The sequence below is a fragment of the Oncorhynchus mykiss genome, chromosome 4 (assembly GCF_057628025.1).
Source record: "Oncorhynchus mykiss isolate SJ-2025 chromosome 4, ASM5762802v1, whole genome shotgun sequence".
Lineage (NCBI taxonomy): Eukaryota > Metazoa > Chordata > Actinopteri > Salmoniformes > Salmonidae > Oncorhynchus > Oncorhynchus mykiss.
The window spans coordinates 37,104,595-37,122,341 of NC_143025.1; positions in this window are offsets into that span (position 1 = coordinate 37,104,595).

Below are 17,747 nucleotides of genomic sequence, written 5' to 3' on the forward strand. Positions count from 1 at the left end.
GCGTGTCTGTGTGTCTCGTCACACTCCCCGCTGTTTGCATAAGGTGATTTTTTAAATCTAATTTTAAAATTGATTTTACTGCTTCCACGAGTTACTTGATGTGGAATAGAGTCATGGCTGTAGGTAGTACTGTGTGCCTCCCGTAGTATGTTCTGGACTTTGGGACTGAATAGAGCTCTGATGGCATGTCTTGTGGGGTATGCATGGATGTCTGAGCGGTGTGCTAGTAGTTTAAACAGACAGCTCAGTACATTCAACATGTCAATACTTCACAAAAATAAGTAGGTAACACGTAGCTAATATGTTTCTCCTGAACTTGTTCAATTTCCTTATGATTAATTGCAAGATTGTTACACATGACTCTAGGAAGAAGGAACACAACACCCTGCTACAACTCAACTCCCCGTGGTGTGAAAGAGGTATGGGACTGTAGGTGCAAGTAAGGATGACAAAAGGAAGAGAATTTACCATTTACTGGGAATTTATTCCTTCACACGGTAATATGAGGAAAAGGGGCTGGACGGAACCAAACCAAAGTAAATGTCAAAGCCCCCTCATATTTTACCTGCCTACCCACTACTTATCTAACTTAGCACCACCTGGTGTGCTAACCAAAATACCATGTTCCGCCCAGGTCTTACCTAGTGTGCCTAGACAGTGAATAATACGGGTTATATATGCCCGCGGGGATCTTGCCTAAGCACTCCCTAGGTGCCTTCCCCCTGGGAACAAATTAAACAGAACATTCAACAATTTCACAAACAAACAGAAACACAGGACATCAAATAAGCTCTATCTGACTGAGCAACAAACAAACACAGAACATACCAAAGCTGCTCCCAGCAACAACTAACACAGTACATCTCAAATCTCTTAGCAACAACCAACATGCTATAACCCTCAGTCATCAGCCTCTCTCAGCAATCATCTCCTTTCTGAGCAACAGAACACTGGTTCATATAGCTTCAGCAGGAGTTGGTAATTGAAGACAGCTGCGTCCTGACGAGGGGGCGGGGTCAGCTCTCCAATCATGAATGGGGCTGACTAATCAGCTGCTTGGGGAGAAATTCAGGAAGCCATTTCCTGCAACACACTCACAAATACACAAACTACAACACAGAAACTGGGGAACGTAACAATTCAGTTGAGATTTACTGAATGATTTAGTGAGTGAAAAGTCCCTAATACAATGCTTTTAGTTTATGAAATATTTAGGACTAACTTATTTCTTGCCACCCATTCTGAAACTGACTGGAGCTCTTTGTTAAGTGATTTCACTTGCTGTGGTAGCTGATATGTATAGTGTTGAGTCATCAGCATACATTGACACACAGGCTTTACTCAGAGCAAGTGGCAGGTCATTAGTAAATATTGAAAACATTAAGGGGCATGGACAGCTACCATGGCTCTACCTGGATTATGTTGGAGTGGCTTCCATTAAAGAACACTCTCTGTGTTCTATTAGACAGGTAACTCGTGAGCCACAATATTGAAGGGGATGTAAAGCCAAAACACATGTGTTTTTCCAGAAGCAGATTGTGATCGATAATGTCAAAAGCCAAACTGAAATCTAACAAAACAGCTCCCACAATATTTTTATTTTCAATTTATCTCAGCCAATCATCAGTCATATGTGTAAGTGTCATACATGTCGAATGCCCTTCCCTATAAGAGAGCTGAAAATATGTTGTTAATTTGTTTACTGTGAAATAGCATTATATCTGGTCAAACACCATTTTTTCCAAAAGTTTACTAAGGGTTGGCTGTTTGAACCCAAGTTAGAAGCCACCGGAAAGGTAGACAGAACAGAGGATGAAGGCGATGGTACCGCCGGATCCGATCTCAAAGCGGAAGCCCCTAGTGATGAAGGTGTTGAAACCTCTGGATCCAGGGTGGCAAAGCTGCATAAAATCGTGTCTGGTCTGAGCTTCCCACCACCAAGTAGGCTCCTATTGTCAAAGGCCTCTGCTTTCTACATCAACGGCGAGTGACATGCTTCCATGGCTGGTTGGTAGGGTCAGGAATAGGAACATTCACCAAGTCAGCCAGAAGCATCTTACTAACTCCATTCTCCAGGGAAGGTAGAGACCCCTTCGTGGAGGGATCCCTGCAGAGCACTGGCCAGTCGGCTGTGAAGAGACGACACGGTGGCGACACTCCCACCAGGCTAGAGCGGCGTCCAGCTACTGGAGTAGAAGAGAAAGTCGGTGGGTGTAAGTTCGCTACTTGTTCGCTAAGAGTAGCCACTTCACCCCTGTAGTCATCTGCAAGCAAACAGGTGCTACATTGAAAGTCTGGAAGGTCCATATTGTCCTGGAATAGAGCAACGTTAGCAACGTCCATTTGAAACTACAGGCTAGCTAGGCTAGCTGCACTTTGGTGTCTATCTTCTTGACAGGAATTTACTAATCGTTTGCTGTGAGCTACAGTGGGTTCGCAAATGCAGTACACGCCTCGCCTCCTGAAACAAGCACAGCCAGTAAAATGGCAAACACACAAGAAACACACACCCGAGTCGAACACCAGTATGGCAAATGGAGAAAAGGCGGAGGACTTGTTCATTGTATGGATCCTGGCTGCACATACACTATACAAGCTGGAGGTGACCAACTTGCAAGTTGGTTCTGTAGAAACAAACAAATTCATTTTTGTGTGTGTTTTACAGTTGATTGGTGACAATGACAAAATGACAAAAATGATGAATCATGCAGTATGACTAACAAAAATGATAAAACATCAACATTTGTATCAAATCTTATAGTAGTGTGCATTTATACTAAAATCATAATAGCTGTTTATAAAGTGTCAGAATTGTAATGGCATATACACAGGGCCTTCAAAAGGTATTATACCCCTTGACTTATTCTACATTTTGTTGTGTTTCAGCCTGAATTCATCTACACACAATAATACCCCATAATGACAAAGCGAAACTTGTTTTTGGAAATGTTAGCAAGTTTATTGAAAATGAAACACAGAAATATTGCATTTGCATAAGTATTCACACCCCAGAGTCAATATATGTTAGAATCACAGTTGGCAGTGATTACAGCTGTGAGTCTCAAAGAGCTTTGCAGACATGAATTGTACAATATATAGCAATATTTGGTTGTTGATGATTGCTAGACAGCCATTTTCAAGTATTACCATAGATTTTCAAACCAATTTTAAATCAATACTCTAACTAGGCCACTCAGGAACATTCAATGTCATCTTGGTAAGAACTCCAGTAATATTTGGCCTTGTGTTTTAGGTTGTTGTCCTGCTGAAAGGTGAATTTGTTTACGAGTGTCTGTTGGAAAGCATACTGAACCAGGTTTTCCTCTAGGATTTGCCTGTGCTTATCTCTATTCCGTTCATTTTAATATAATAAAACTCCAACTCTTGCCGATGACAAGCCTACCCATAACATGATGCAGCCACCACCATGCTTGAAAATATGAAGAGTATTAATCAGTGACGTGTTGTGTTGGATTTCCCCAAACATAACGTTTACTATTCAGGACATAAAGTTAATTTCTTTGTCATATTTTTTGCATGTTTACTTTAGTGCCTTATTGCTTTAGTGCCTTCACTCCGTCATTTAGGTTAGTATTGTTTGAGTAACTACAATCTTATTGATCCAACCTTAGATTTATCCTATCACAGCCAATAAACTCTGTAACTGTTTTAAGACACCATTGGACTCATGGTGAAATCCCTGAGTGGTTTACTTCCTCTCCGGCAACTGAGTTAGTAAGGACTCCTGTATTTTTGTAGTGACTAAGTGTATTAATACACCACCCAAAGTGTAATTAATAACGCAAAGGGATATTCAATTTCTGCTATAAATTGTTTTACCCATTACCAATAGGTGCCCATCTTTGTGAGTCATTGAAAAACCTCCTGGGTCTTTGTGGTTGAATCTGTGTTTGAAATTTTCTGCACAACAAAGGGACCTTACAGATAACTGTATGTGTGGGGTACAGAGATGAGGTAGTTGTTCAAAAATCATGTTAAACACTATTATTGCACACAGAGTGAGTCCATGCAAGTTATTATACTTCTGATCTTATTTAGGCCTGCCATAAGAAAGGTTTGAATACTTAATGACTGAATACAATGTCTGAAACCATAATTCCACTTTGACATTATTGGGATTTGTTGTAGTCCAGTCAAACATCTCAATTTAATCCATTTTAAATTCAGGCTGTAACACAACAAAATGTGGGAAAAAGTCAAGGGCTGTGAATACTGTCTGTATAATAGAGAATGATGCAATGCAAGCACATCATTGGGACCCATCAGCCGTAGACTGGGTTTGACAAATGTAGCTCTGATGATGATCATATTCTTTAGTAACAACATAGTTGCAGTGTTTCAGATTGTCAGGTTGATTGATGTCTGTAGTGCTTTTAGGGCCGACTACGTCAAAGACAAGAGGACAGTCATGCTAACCACCTAAACTTCTCTTCTACCTCCCTACTCAAAAGGTCAAAGTGTTATGTCAGGGCTTAGAGGTCAGAGGTGTTTGTTGGCCAACAGAGGGTGATCAGCCCAGAGTGTGTATGTGTGTGTGTGTGTGTGTGTAATCATAGGGTAATTAGGCTAGAAGAACACATGGCTTCTTGAGACATTCAGAATGGTGAATACATGCATGCTGAGGGCAAATGGAGCCACTTTACAAATTATTACTAATCCAAACACAGTGTGGAACAATGAGGACCTTCTACGCCGTCAGAGAAGGGATAAGAATTTTTACAATTGTAATACTGATAATAATTAGTAATATTATTTTATTATTTTCAATGATGTTCTGATTTAATCTCTTCAGTATTTTTTGGAAAAGGTTAACACTGAAGAGAAAAAAGATCCAATCAGGAATTTTATTTGGTGGTCTCTGGGGTGATAAATCTAGCTAGCTAATTCAGCCATTGGCTAGGCCATCAGAACCTATATATAGTCCGGATATTATACTTTTATACATCTGGGGGTCACCTCTTCACTGTTGATGTTGAGACAGGTGTTTTGCGGGTACAATTTAATGACCTGCCAGTTGAGGACTTGTGAGGCGTCTGTTTCTCAAACTAGACACTCTAATGTACTTCTCCTCTTGCTCAGTTGTGCACCGGGGCCTCCCACTCCTCTTTCAATTCTGGTTAGAGCCAGATTGCTCCGTTCTGTGAAGGGAGTAGTACACAGCGTTGTACCAGAACTTCAGTTTCTTGGCAATTTCTCACATGGAATAGCCTTCCTTTCTCAGAACAAGAATAGACTGACGAGTTTCAGAAGAAAAGTCTTTGTTTCGAGCCATTTTGAGCCTGTAATCGAACCCACAAATGCTGATGCTCCAGATACTCAACTAGTCTAAAGAATGCCAATTGTATTGCTTCTTTAATGCTTTCAGCTGTGCTAACATAATTGCAAAAGTGTTTTCTAATGATCAATTAGCCTTTTAAAATGATAAACATGGATTAGCTAACACAACGTGCAATTGGAACACGAGTGATGGTTGCTGATAATGGGCTTCTGTACACCTAGGTAGACAAACACTTTGCTTTTCTTTCAAAAACAAGGACATTTCTAAGTGACCACTGTCATGACTTTGCCCTGTTTGGGTGAGGGTCATAAAACCCCCTTTCTCTCTCCTCCCCCTATCGGTTTATGACCTCCCCATAATACCTTTCCCCCTTTTCTCTCCACACCACAAAAATAGACTTTTGAAAATCCTTTGTTACCACAGAGAGAGACTTTGCAATACAGTAACATCAAATGTTTGGGAATGGAACCATATTTCTGTAATCCAACCAGTTGAAATAGTCCGTTGGTACTGAAAGAATATGATGTCAGATCAGTTGTTGTCTGGGACATTATTGCTGATGACAGGACAACATAAATTGTATCTTGGAAAGTCTACACATTCTACTTATCAGATTCACATGGAATTGTTGTGCAATTTAAATGTTTAAATTTGAAACTATTTGTGAAAAGATTAAATGTAATTTGAGCCTTCTAAATGAGAGAATTGTTTTCATAAGTAAACTATGCTCACTCAGTGACCATGCCCCAGTGAACAGACATTGGTCGAAGAGCCGTGACCCAATTCACTTCAGACTAAGCAAACCCCAGCATGAGCTGTGGTTGCGAATGGTTGAATATCTACTCTACATAACGACATTTACATGAGACCAGATCACGTGGAGGTGACAATCACCATGCTGGAAGGATGAATTTCTACAAGACCAGCCAGAATTCAGCATGAGCTTATTATGGCATAATGGTATGAATTTTGAACTCTTATTTACTAAAGAAGAAGTGATACACCCTAGAAGTCGAGTTATATTGCTGCAGCTGTAAACATACGTGGCCTAGGAAAGGACAGACAATCTCCTGAGAACGACAGGGTACTTCAATGTATCCAGTCTACAACACTACAACCAGAAAGATTCTGCAAAGGACAATGGTGATCTCTGCTGGGCAAACCAGTCTTCCATCTTCGACCCACCTATCGAAGCGCAGCTCAGTGTAAATATATATATCTTGCATTTTCCTATTCCGAATGGGCGGTTATTAGAATGCATAAGATTCTGTATATATGGTAGCATTGCTTCTCCAGGTCCGATAGAGACCCAATCCCCTTTGTCCCGCAGTTATTCACGCTCTTTCATTCAATCCCAACCCCCTTTTTTGTGTAACCAGCCATCATATTGGTTTCGTCCGCTAGGGACTTTTTCTTTTATGACATGATTAGTAATCAATGTTTGATCCACCCTGCGCATATGTAATTCTGTGTGATTATTAAGGTATTTGTGAATAAAAAATTAAGCCAATTTTTGTGTTGCTGATTCAACTTGTTGGCCAGGGTTCGTGAAGGTAACCAAGAATTGTACGACATTCAGATGAGACTGAATAAGGTGGCGATTAATAATTGACTGCTATTGATATAAAAGATCTTCAGATCTTTAAAAGTTTATTCGGAAGACAGCAGCTCTATAAGCACTCTTCCACGGTGCCCCAGATTATTAACGAGTGTCACGTTCTGACCTTAGTTATTTTGTTATGTCTTTGTTTTAATATGGTCAGGGCGTGAGTTGGGTGGGTTGTCTATGTTCCTTTTTCTATGTTGTGTTTTGCGTTTGGCCTGGTATGGTTCTCAATCAGAGGCAGGTGTCGTTAGTTGTCTCTGATTGAGAATCATACTTAGGTAGCCTTTTCCCACTTGTGTTTCATGGGTGATTCTTTTCTGTTATGTGTATGTCACCTTTCAGAACTGTTTCGTTTAGTTTCTCATTTGTTATTTTGTTTAGTGTTCTCGGTTTAATATATATATGATGAACACTCACCACCCTGAGCTTTGGTCCTCACCTCATTTCAACGACGAGCATCACAGAATCACCCACCAACCAAGGACCAAGCATCGTGGTAACGGGCAGCGGCCGAAATCGCAAGACTCCTGAACATGGGAGGAGATTTTGGATGGCAAGGGACCCTGGGCACAGGCTGGGGAATATTGCCGCCCCAGGGAAGAGCTGGAGGCAGCTAAAGCTGAGCGGCAGTGGTATGAGGAGGCAGCACGGCAGTGCGGCTGGGACGAGAGGCAGCCCCAAAAATGTCTTAGGGGGAGGGACACGGGCAGTGTGGCAATGTCAGGTAGGAGACCTGCGCCAACTCCCCGTGCTTACCGTGGAGAGAGGTGGACCGGGCAGGTACCGTGTTGTGCGGTGAGGCGCACGGTGTCCCCGGTGCGCAGGCATAGCCCGGTGCGCTACATAGCAGCACCTCATATTGGCCGGGTTAGAGTGGGCATCGAGCCAGGTACCATGAAGCCGGCTCAGCGCATCTGGTCTCCAGTGGCGTCTCCTCGGGCCGGGGTACATGGCACCAGCCTTGCGCGTGGTGTCCCCGGTTCACCAGCACAGCCCAGTGCGGTCTAGTCCACCTCTCCGCACTGGCCTGGCTACGGGGAGCATCCAGCCAGGTAGGGTTGTGCAGGCTCGGGGCTCGAGACCTCCAGTGCGTCTCCACGGTCCGGTCTATCCGGTGCCTCCTCCACGCACCAAGCTTCCAGTGGCAGCCCCCTGCACCAGTCTCCTCCTTACAGGTGCTCCCGCCTGCTCAGCGCTGCCGTAGTCTCCCGTCTGTCCTGAGCTGCCAGAGTCGCCCGTCTGTCCAGAGCTGCCAGAGCCGCCCGTCTGTCCTGAGCTGCCAGAGCCGCCCGTCTGTCCTGAGATGCCAGAGTCTCCCGTCTGTCCAGCACTGCCAGAGTCTCCCGTCTGTCCTGAGCTGCCAGAGTCGCCCGTCTGTCCTGAGCTGCCAGAGGTGCTACCGGAATTGCCCGTCACTCCGGCACTGCCGGAATCGCCCTTCACTCCGGAGCTGCCGGAGTCTCCCGCCTGTCCGGTGATGCCGGAATCTCCTTTCCATTTGGGACGTGGCTAGGGTCCCCAGTCCGAGGTCGGCGGCGAGGGCCGCCGCTCTAAAGAGGCCACAGAGGCAGGTTAGGAGGCGGACAAAGACTATGGTGGAATGGGGTCCACACCCCGCGGCAGAGTCGCCGCCGCGGACAGACAACCACCCAGACCCTCCCCTATAGGGTCAGGTTTTGCGGCCAGAGTCCGCACCTTTGGGGCGGGAGGGTGGGGTGGGGGGGGGGGTACTGTCACGTTCTGTCACGTTCTGTTTCAGTATGGTCAGGGCGAGAGTTGGGTGGGTTGTCTATGTTCCTTTTTCTATGTTGTGTTTTGCGTTTGGCCTGGTATGATTCTCAATCAGAGGCAGGTGTCGTTAGTTGTCTCTGATTGAGAATCATACTTAGGTAGCCTTTTCCCACTTGTGTTTCGTGGGTGATTATTTTCTGTTATGTGTATACCACCTTTCAGAACTGTTTCGTTTCTCCTTTGTTATTTTGTTTAGTGTTCTCACCTCATTCCAACGACGAGCGAGCCAACTAATAGAAAAGTACTGGTTATGATTTAAGTGTGCGTATAGCTAATGTAGGATGTTTAGGAATTAGGATAGATTACTCGGTTGCTATGAATTTGCACACATTCGCACACACACGCTCCGGGCCTATGTTGATTTCTCTGAAGTTGTTTGGTAGTAAACTAATACTCTCTATGACTCAGTAAACAGTACAGTAAACCATTACACAGCAGAGAAAACAGTGTTTAGAGGAGTTTAAACCTCGTTGTTCTCTCCCTGCTCTCTAAAGTGTCCCAAACATTGACTTATATGCACAGATGCATACACATAGGCATACACACACACACACACATGCACGCACCCACACATCCATGCACGCACCCACACAAATGCACACGCACTCGAAGAGCAATGTGATACCCGCACCAAAGATCACCATTTTTTCTGCTCCGATTTCAGGGCCTTTTTTTTTGGCTTTTAAGTAAACTAATCTTTGAACAAATACCACAGGCTGGTTCTGAAGTCTGCGAATAATGCAGAGTCTTAATATATCTGAAAACAGAGCAAACAGACTCAGCGAGAGACACACTGGAAGTTTGGGATCAAAGCTTCGGGGCACAAAGGCAAAGATTTATTATGTTAGAATTGATTGACAATCTTTCTTTTCAGAAAGAAGTATGTCTGTGTTTGTCTCCTCAAGTTCTTTGAATTCCTGTGCCATGTTGAAAGCTCATTGTTATCCGGGAGGTTTACTGCTGTGAAACGTGTTCTTAAACATCTCCACCGAGCCTTTCAGACTCCCCTCTATTGAGAGAGAGATTAAAATACATCAAACGGACTAACAGTGTGTATTAATGTTTTGCTGTTCTGTTATTGTCTGGATCATTGACAGAGGGAGAGACTATGAGCGACCTGCAAACACCTCTTTTCTCTGAGTTGTGTTTTAAGTGGTTGTCGTGCCCAGTCTGTTTGTGTTGGGCGTGTTCCAGGTGTGTTTGTACAAGAAGCAAGAGTTTGGTTTGCTGGACGTGTACTTTTCCCCTCTCCATCTCCTCTGTCTCTCCACCACTCTCTCCTTGCCTCTCTCTTTCACTCTCTTTCCCCTGAATGTTTTAGTGATATCATTACATATTGTTGTGTGGGTTATTTATTGCATTTCCATGATCATTCCCTCCCTGGTACAAACTGAAACCATTGCACAACATGGCCACCCACTGTAACATTATGGTGTTGCCACGGCAGCAGCCCGGGGGCTATCTCCACACACATACTTAAACAAACAGTGGGTATTGTTGGGACAGCCGATTAGTGTTTGTCTGGCAGCTAATTTGATTTAGTCTGATTCATTAGGGAATATTACACATGACTTCCATCCCACCATATCTGATAAGTTCCTATGCTACAGATTGTCTACTGTTCTTTTGTCCGCTGAAATCTCTCTGTCTATCTCTCCATCACAACACGTAGGAAGATTAAACGCTGATGGTGTTTGCACAGCACACCTGTGCAAACCAGGTCCTCCTAGCTCACTAATGTGTGTGTGTGTGTAATGTGTATTGTTCAAGTAACAGGGAAGTCAGAGTGTTTCTATTACTGTACTACAGTCTTCTCACCAAATCAGCTCGAAGTATAACAGAGTTCATCGTACCTAAAAACCAATCAGGTCTGACTGGGCTATTGGGTATGGGAAGCCGAGTCATGGTCGTCTTGATCCTCATCCTCCCCCTCCTCTTCATTTTCATCATCATTCATCCTCCTCCTCTGGCTCCTCCTCATCATCATCATCATCACTTCCATGACTACCACCATCATCATCACCATCATTATTACTCTGTTAGTTCAGAAAGAATCACAGTCTATCACTGAGACTGAGTGATTAAACAAGGCTGTTGTTTCTTTAAATGGTTTCCTCCTCGCCCTCTCCATAATCTTTATTCATTATAATGTGTTGGCGGCACTTGAATCCCTGTGCGGTAAACAAGGCCTTCATCATTTATTTACAAAGAGATCACACAATTAGTTGTTTTTCCTTTTGTCTGTGTTTGATGGGCTTAGCGAGGAATTTTTACAGAGGAGGAGGAGGGACAAGGTTTTCAGTCCCTCCTCTCCTTTTCATCTCCTCTCTACCAGCTCTCACAATCTCACGTCAGAATTAGACATTCATCTGTTTTTCTCAAGCTTCACCTTTTGAAGTTGTTCCAAACATCAAATTTCTAAGTGTTTAAGGTTTTTTAAGGTATACATTAATTTTTAAGGTATACATTCCGAATGGTTAAGGTCCAAATTGCTATCGCTGGATTCAAACTTGCAACCTTTGAAATCGGATGTAAGTCGGAGGCAGATGCTTACGGCCGTCTTCCATCCCCATCCACAACGCCCTAGCAAAACCGAAACCTACTTGAAGGTAACAGAGCTCACTGTTTCCCCTTGTGGCCGGTTTCCACATCCTCTCCCAACATCGTCAGACATGGATGGGCTTTGAATACTGACTTGTATCACGGGTGACCTGGCTGCTCCCCTGGCATGTGGAATACAGGCTTAAGACTTCTGAGATTATTTGTCCATTGTGCCTTAACCTCACTGCAACTTTGTCATCAGAACTTAGAAAACAGACAGGATTGTACTAGTAACAATTTGCCTGTTATTGCCAGTACTTTACAACTGTAGCTACAATTTCTGTCATCAGAGCAGAACAGACAAACAGATGAACGTTCAACATCAACATTTCAAAGTACATGTTATAGGATATGTAAGGTCTGTTGTTTGGCGGGGGTGTTATTGCCGGAACCTCACTAGTAGCTACACATCTGTCATCATAGCGGAACAGTCAGACAGTCTCGTCAGTCATGCAGGGAGTTGATAAGTTCATGTTGGTATTGTACTAACAGATGGACAGTGTGAGAACTCCAGTATGAAGGGAGTTCACAGTAAATGTTACAGGATGTACTGTATAACGTCTGGTGGTGGTGGTGGTGGTGGTGGTGATGGTGTTGTTTGGGCATGCTTGTTAAGGTCATGAACCTTGTTTGAGTGTTTTTATATTTTCCCTATGTTGATCTAACTGCACCAGTAGCACCCACGCAGATGAGTTTCTGCCTCCCTGCTCAGACTGTCAATCATCAGACCGTATCATAATAACAGATCCATAAACAGTAGTGAGAGAGAGAGGAGCTGAGATGAGGAATAGAGAACTGTGGTCATGGGGTTGAGGATGGATGGATGGATACCATGGGGATGGAAGCTAAGCAGAAGCAGGTTGGAACCAAGATCAAAACAACAAACAGAACAGGCTGGCAGACAAACACAGGTCAAGAGAAGGGCAGTGTGTGTGTGTGTGTGTGTGTGTGTGTGTGTGGGGAATGGTGAAAGCACTTGCATATGACCTCAAAGAAATAGGGCAGCAAGCAAACCTTTTCCACTTAGATGTGTTTAACTCTTGGAGTTCCTTCTTTGCAAAAAAAAAAAACTACAATGTTAAGTGTTTGTATGCATGTCTCTGTTTATTTGTGTGTATATAAACTCAGTAAATAGACTTTGTATACACTCCTGGAAGAGAGGCTGTTCCTTGTAACTGGGTTTGGGGTTGCCACCTCTGTCAGGTATGCTGACCTCCAGATGCACCTGAGCTGCTAGGTTAGATCATTCCCACACACGCAGGCAGGCAGGCAGGCTGGCACGCACACACACAGGCTGGCACGCACACACACAGGCTGGCACGCACACACACGGGCTTTGCTGTAGCAGGCGTACTATTATGGCATGCCTGTGTTATATTGTTGTGTTTATTTGCCGTGGAGAAGTATCCTGAGTTTCACCCTGCTACCGAGCGGGCCAACAAACATTCAGGAGTTAAGAGCGGGTTCGCCTGTGTGTGTGTGTGTGTGTGTGTGTGTGTGTGTGTGTGTGTGTGTGTGTGTGTGTGTGTGTGTGTGTGTGTGTGTGTGTGTGTGTGTGTGTAATGGGGTTAGCCGTGGGGCTACTGATGCTGACACGCACGGATAAAGGGGTTGCCATGAAAGTATTTTACTAGCAGCTCAGTGTACACCTACTGTAATGTAAATACGATATCAAAGCAAGTACTGTAAAATGACAGACATACAATATCGTAAAATGTACTGTATTATACTGGAAATGTTGTTGATCCATCCTCAGTTTTCTCCTATCACAACCATTAAACTTCCGTAACACTTCCGCGCTGTGTTGCTACTCGTCTACCTGCTAAATGTTTCGCTTTTGAGTGTTTTTATGACCGTTTAATTAAACTCTGTATTTACCAAATTTACCAATGTCTTGGTTTGGTCCTCACTGAACTTTTTTCATTCAACCTTTTCACACCGGAAGTTTTATCTGGACGTGGATCTGGAGGACCTCCACCAGCCGAAAAATCTAGGTAACATTATGCCTTCTAACTGCAGTCACTATACTCATAATATGGAGGAGAACTATCGCCTTAGGGAGAGAATAGCCGAGTTGCAAGCCCAGCATCAGGCGCAATTGTTAGGCAAGGGCAATTTAAGTGTATAAAAGTTTGAAACGGTGTCTGTTCCACTAGTATGGACAGTAGTGTTATTCCCCCTCCGCACAGTCCCCGCAGCCGGACTGGAAAGAAATACTGTCGGCATGCTCAACCGGTGTAACTCATTCAGCCGATAGAAACTTTCAACCATTTTTTTCCCTCCACTAAGCAATGAATCAGAGTCAAAGCCTGAGTATTAACGATTCTCTCCTCCACCCATTATTGGGTCTGAACCGCAGAAGCCTCCCACCATTAGCTCTGACAAATTGTAAACCCTAGTCATTCGTGACTCCATTACCTGCAATATTAGACTTAAAAATAATTGTCCAGCGATCATACGTTGTTTACCAGGGGGCAGTGCTTCCCGCTGTAAAGGCTAATCTGAAGATGGTGCTGGCTGAGGCTTAAAGTGGCGAGTGTAGAGAGTATAGGGATAGTGTTATCCATGTTGGCAGCAACGATGTTGGGATGAAACAGTCATCAGTCCTAGGTCACCAGGTGCAACCTAGCTTCAGCATGTAGCTTAGCCAGAAAGATCTGTCGGCGTCATGTAATTGTCTCTGGCCCCTTCCCAGGTAGGGGAAGTGATGATTACTACAGCAGACAAGCAGAACTCAATCGCTGATTGAAAGCTGTTAAATGACCCTCCCAAAATATTGAATTTGTAGATAATTGGCCCTCTTTCTGGAACTCATCCTCAAACAGGACCAAGCATGGCCTGCTGAGAAGTGACACACTCCATCCTGGCTGAAGGGGTGCTCTCATTTTATCTATCAACATAGACAGGGCTTTAAGTCCTCTAGCGCTACAATGAGATTGGGAGCAGGCCAGGCAGCAGGCTGTTAGCCTGCCCGCTTGGTGGAGTCTGCCCCTAGCAGAGTCAGTGTAGTCAGCTCAGTTTTCCCCATTGAGACTGTGTCTGTGCCTTGATCTAGGTCGGTCAAAACTAAACATGGCTGTGTTTGCTTTACCAATGTCATTGGAATAAAGACCTCCTCCATCCCTGGCATTTAAAAAAAAAATGTGATAATACGTGAGTCAAAATATGACTGCCTAACGTTAAATCCCTCACCTCCAAGGCAGTCATAGTTAATGAACTAATTGAAACATGGCTTAAACCTGATGAATTTGCTGCGTTAAATGAGGCCTCTCCTCCTGGTTACACAAGTGACTGCAAAGCCGGAGGTGTTGCTAACACTTATGACGGAAAATTTCAATTTACGAAAAAAGATTGACTGTGTTTTTGTCTTTTTGAGATTCTAGTCATGAAATCTATGCAGCCTACTCAATCACTTTTTATAGCTTCTGTTTACAGAGATCCTGCGTTGTATACAGTGTTCCTCACTGATTTCCCTGAATTCTTATCGGACCTCGTAGTCATGGTAGATAAGATTGACATTTTTAGTGACTTGACTTTTCACATGGAGAAGTCCACAAAAAGCTTTTGGACCGATCATCGACTCCGTGGGTTTTGTCGAACATGTCTCGGGACTTACGCATTGCAAAAATCATATGCTGGATCTAGTTTTGTCCTGTGGAATACATATTGTGGACCTAAAAGTTTTTCCTCATAATCCTGGACTATCGGACCACCATATTGTTGCATTTGCAATTGCAACAAATCATCCGCTTAGACTCCAATCAAGGATTGCCAAAAGCTGCGCTTTAAATTCTCAGACAACCCAACCTTAGATGCCCTTTTAGATTCTCTCCACGTACCCAAGGACGTCAGCATCCAAAAATCTGTTAAACCCCTAGAGTTGATTGACGCACCGGTTCATAACAAAAAAAATCCCCATCAGAATCCGTCAGTTTTAAGTTACAGATACCTGTTTTTTTATTGAATGCGTCTCAATCCATCACATCTGCCACTGTCGCGCTGCCGCATCTACGGTGAAAGGTGTTTGTCAGACCATGAGAGACATCCCAAAAAATGGTCTTCTCACGTCAACGTGTGTAGCATATGACCTACAAGCTAATGGGACTCCACTGTGGAAAGGGGCGGATTATCACAAACATGATGCTCTCTGTTTTTCCCCCACAAGTGTTACGGGACTCGTCTGAAGGTAACAAGAACCGGCTTTAAAAAAACAAATGGAAGTATCAAGGTATTTCTGTGCCTACCCAAAAAAGGGGTTAAATATGCATAAAAAAATATATAGATATATATTTCCTGAGTTTTTTTTAATATCTCTTAGATTTAGGACAGACACTTCAAGTCATCAGTCAACCTACAAGGGTATATTGATCACATCTTTACTATTGTTGCAGAAATCTGCTCTAAAGCTTTATCCACACCTATCGGATGTAGTGACCATAATATACAGTAATAACCATATCTAGAAAAACCAAAGTTCCAAAGACTGGACCTAAAATTGTGTATAAACGATCAAAAAGAGGTTTTGCAATGATTCATGTCGAAGATGAGAACGATATTTGTTGGTCTGATGTGTGTAATGAGGAACATCCGGAAGCTGCACTTGAATCATTTATGAAACTGCTTTTCCCTGTTACAGATAGGCATGCACCCATCAAGAAACGGAATGTTAGAACTGCCAAATCCCCATGGATATAGATTATTAATTGAAAAACTGTATAGCTGAGAGGGATGAGGAAAAGAGAATATATATCTGACATCAAGGTAGACTGGCAAACAGACAGTGAATTGAGAAATCACATAATTAACCTAAACAAAAAGAAGGAACTATACTATAGAACAAAGACAAATGATACAAAGAATGATAGTGAAAAGCTCGGAAGTACTTTAAATTAAATTCTAGGCAAGAAAGCAAAGTCAGCTCCATCCTTCATTGAGGCAGATGACTTGTTCATTACAAAACCCTTTGATATTGCCAACCACTTTAATCACTTTTTTAGTGACAAGATTAGTAAACTTAGGTATGACATGCAAACAATAAATGCTGAGCCTTCATATTCATGCATAATGGACCAAATAATGACAGACAGGCACTGTAGTTTTGAGTTCCACAAAGTGGGTGTGGAAAAGGTACATTTGTTTTGCTATCTATAGATTAGAAAAAAAACACCTGGTACCAAAAACCTGGATGGTAAATTGCTGTGGTTGGTAGTGAATTACATTTTGACTCCTGTTTTCGAAATCTTCTATTTAAGTCTAGAACACAGTGTGTGCCCTCAGATATCGAGGGAGGCAATGGTCATTCCGCTACACACAAATAGCAAAGCACCCTTTATTGTTTCAAACAAGTGTTTATCAAACTTTTTGAGAAAAATGTGTTTGATCAAATACAAAGATGTTTTACAGAAAACAAATGAACAACAGACTTTCAGCATGCTTGTAGGGAAGGGTACTCAACATGCTCGGCACTGACACAAAATACATTTAAAGTAAAAAGATTGTGGGAGCTGTTTTGTTAGACTTCAGTGCAGCATTTGATATCATTGATCATAACCTATTGCTGAAAAAACGTAGGTGTTATGGATAGGCATTCTGTGCCTGATTATGGATTGAAAGGTACAGTGGCTTGCGAAAGTATTCGCCCCCCTTGAACTTTGTGACCTTTTGCCACATTTCAGGCTTCAAACATAAAGATATAAAACTGTATTTTTTTGTGAAGAATCAACAACAAGTGGGACACAATCATGAAGTGGAACGACATTTATTGGATATTTCTAACTTTTTTAACAAATCAAAAACTGAAAAATTGGGCGTGCAAAATTATTCAGCCCCCTTAAGTTAATACTTTGTAGCGCCACCTTTTGCTGCGATTACAGCTGTAAGTCGCTTGGGGTATGTCTCTATCAGTTTTGCACATCGAGAGACTGAAATTTTTTCCCATTCCTCCTTGCAAAACAGCTCGAGCTCAGTGAGGTTGGATGGAGAGCATTTGTTAACAGCAGTTTTCAGTTCTTTCCACAGATTCTCGATTGGATTCAGGTCTAGACTTTGACTTGGCCATTCTAACACCTGGATATGTTTATTTTTGAACCATTCCATTGTAGATTTTGCTTTATGTTTTGGATCATTGTCTTGTTGGAAGACAAATCTCCGTCCCAGTCTCAGGTCTTTTGCAGACTCCATCAGGTTTTCTTCCAGAATGGTCCTGTATTTGGCTCCATCCATCTTCCCATCAATTTTAACCATCTTCCCTGTCCCTGCTGAAGAAAGGCAGGCCCAAACCATGATGCTGCCACCACCATGTTTGACAGTGGGGATGGTGTGTTCAGTGTGATGAGCTGTGTTGCTTTTACGCCAAACATAACGTTTTGCATTGTTGCCAAAAAGTTAAATTTTGGTTTCATCTGACCAGAGCACCTTCTTCCACATGTTTGGTGTGTCTCCCAGGTGGCT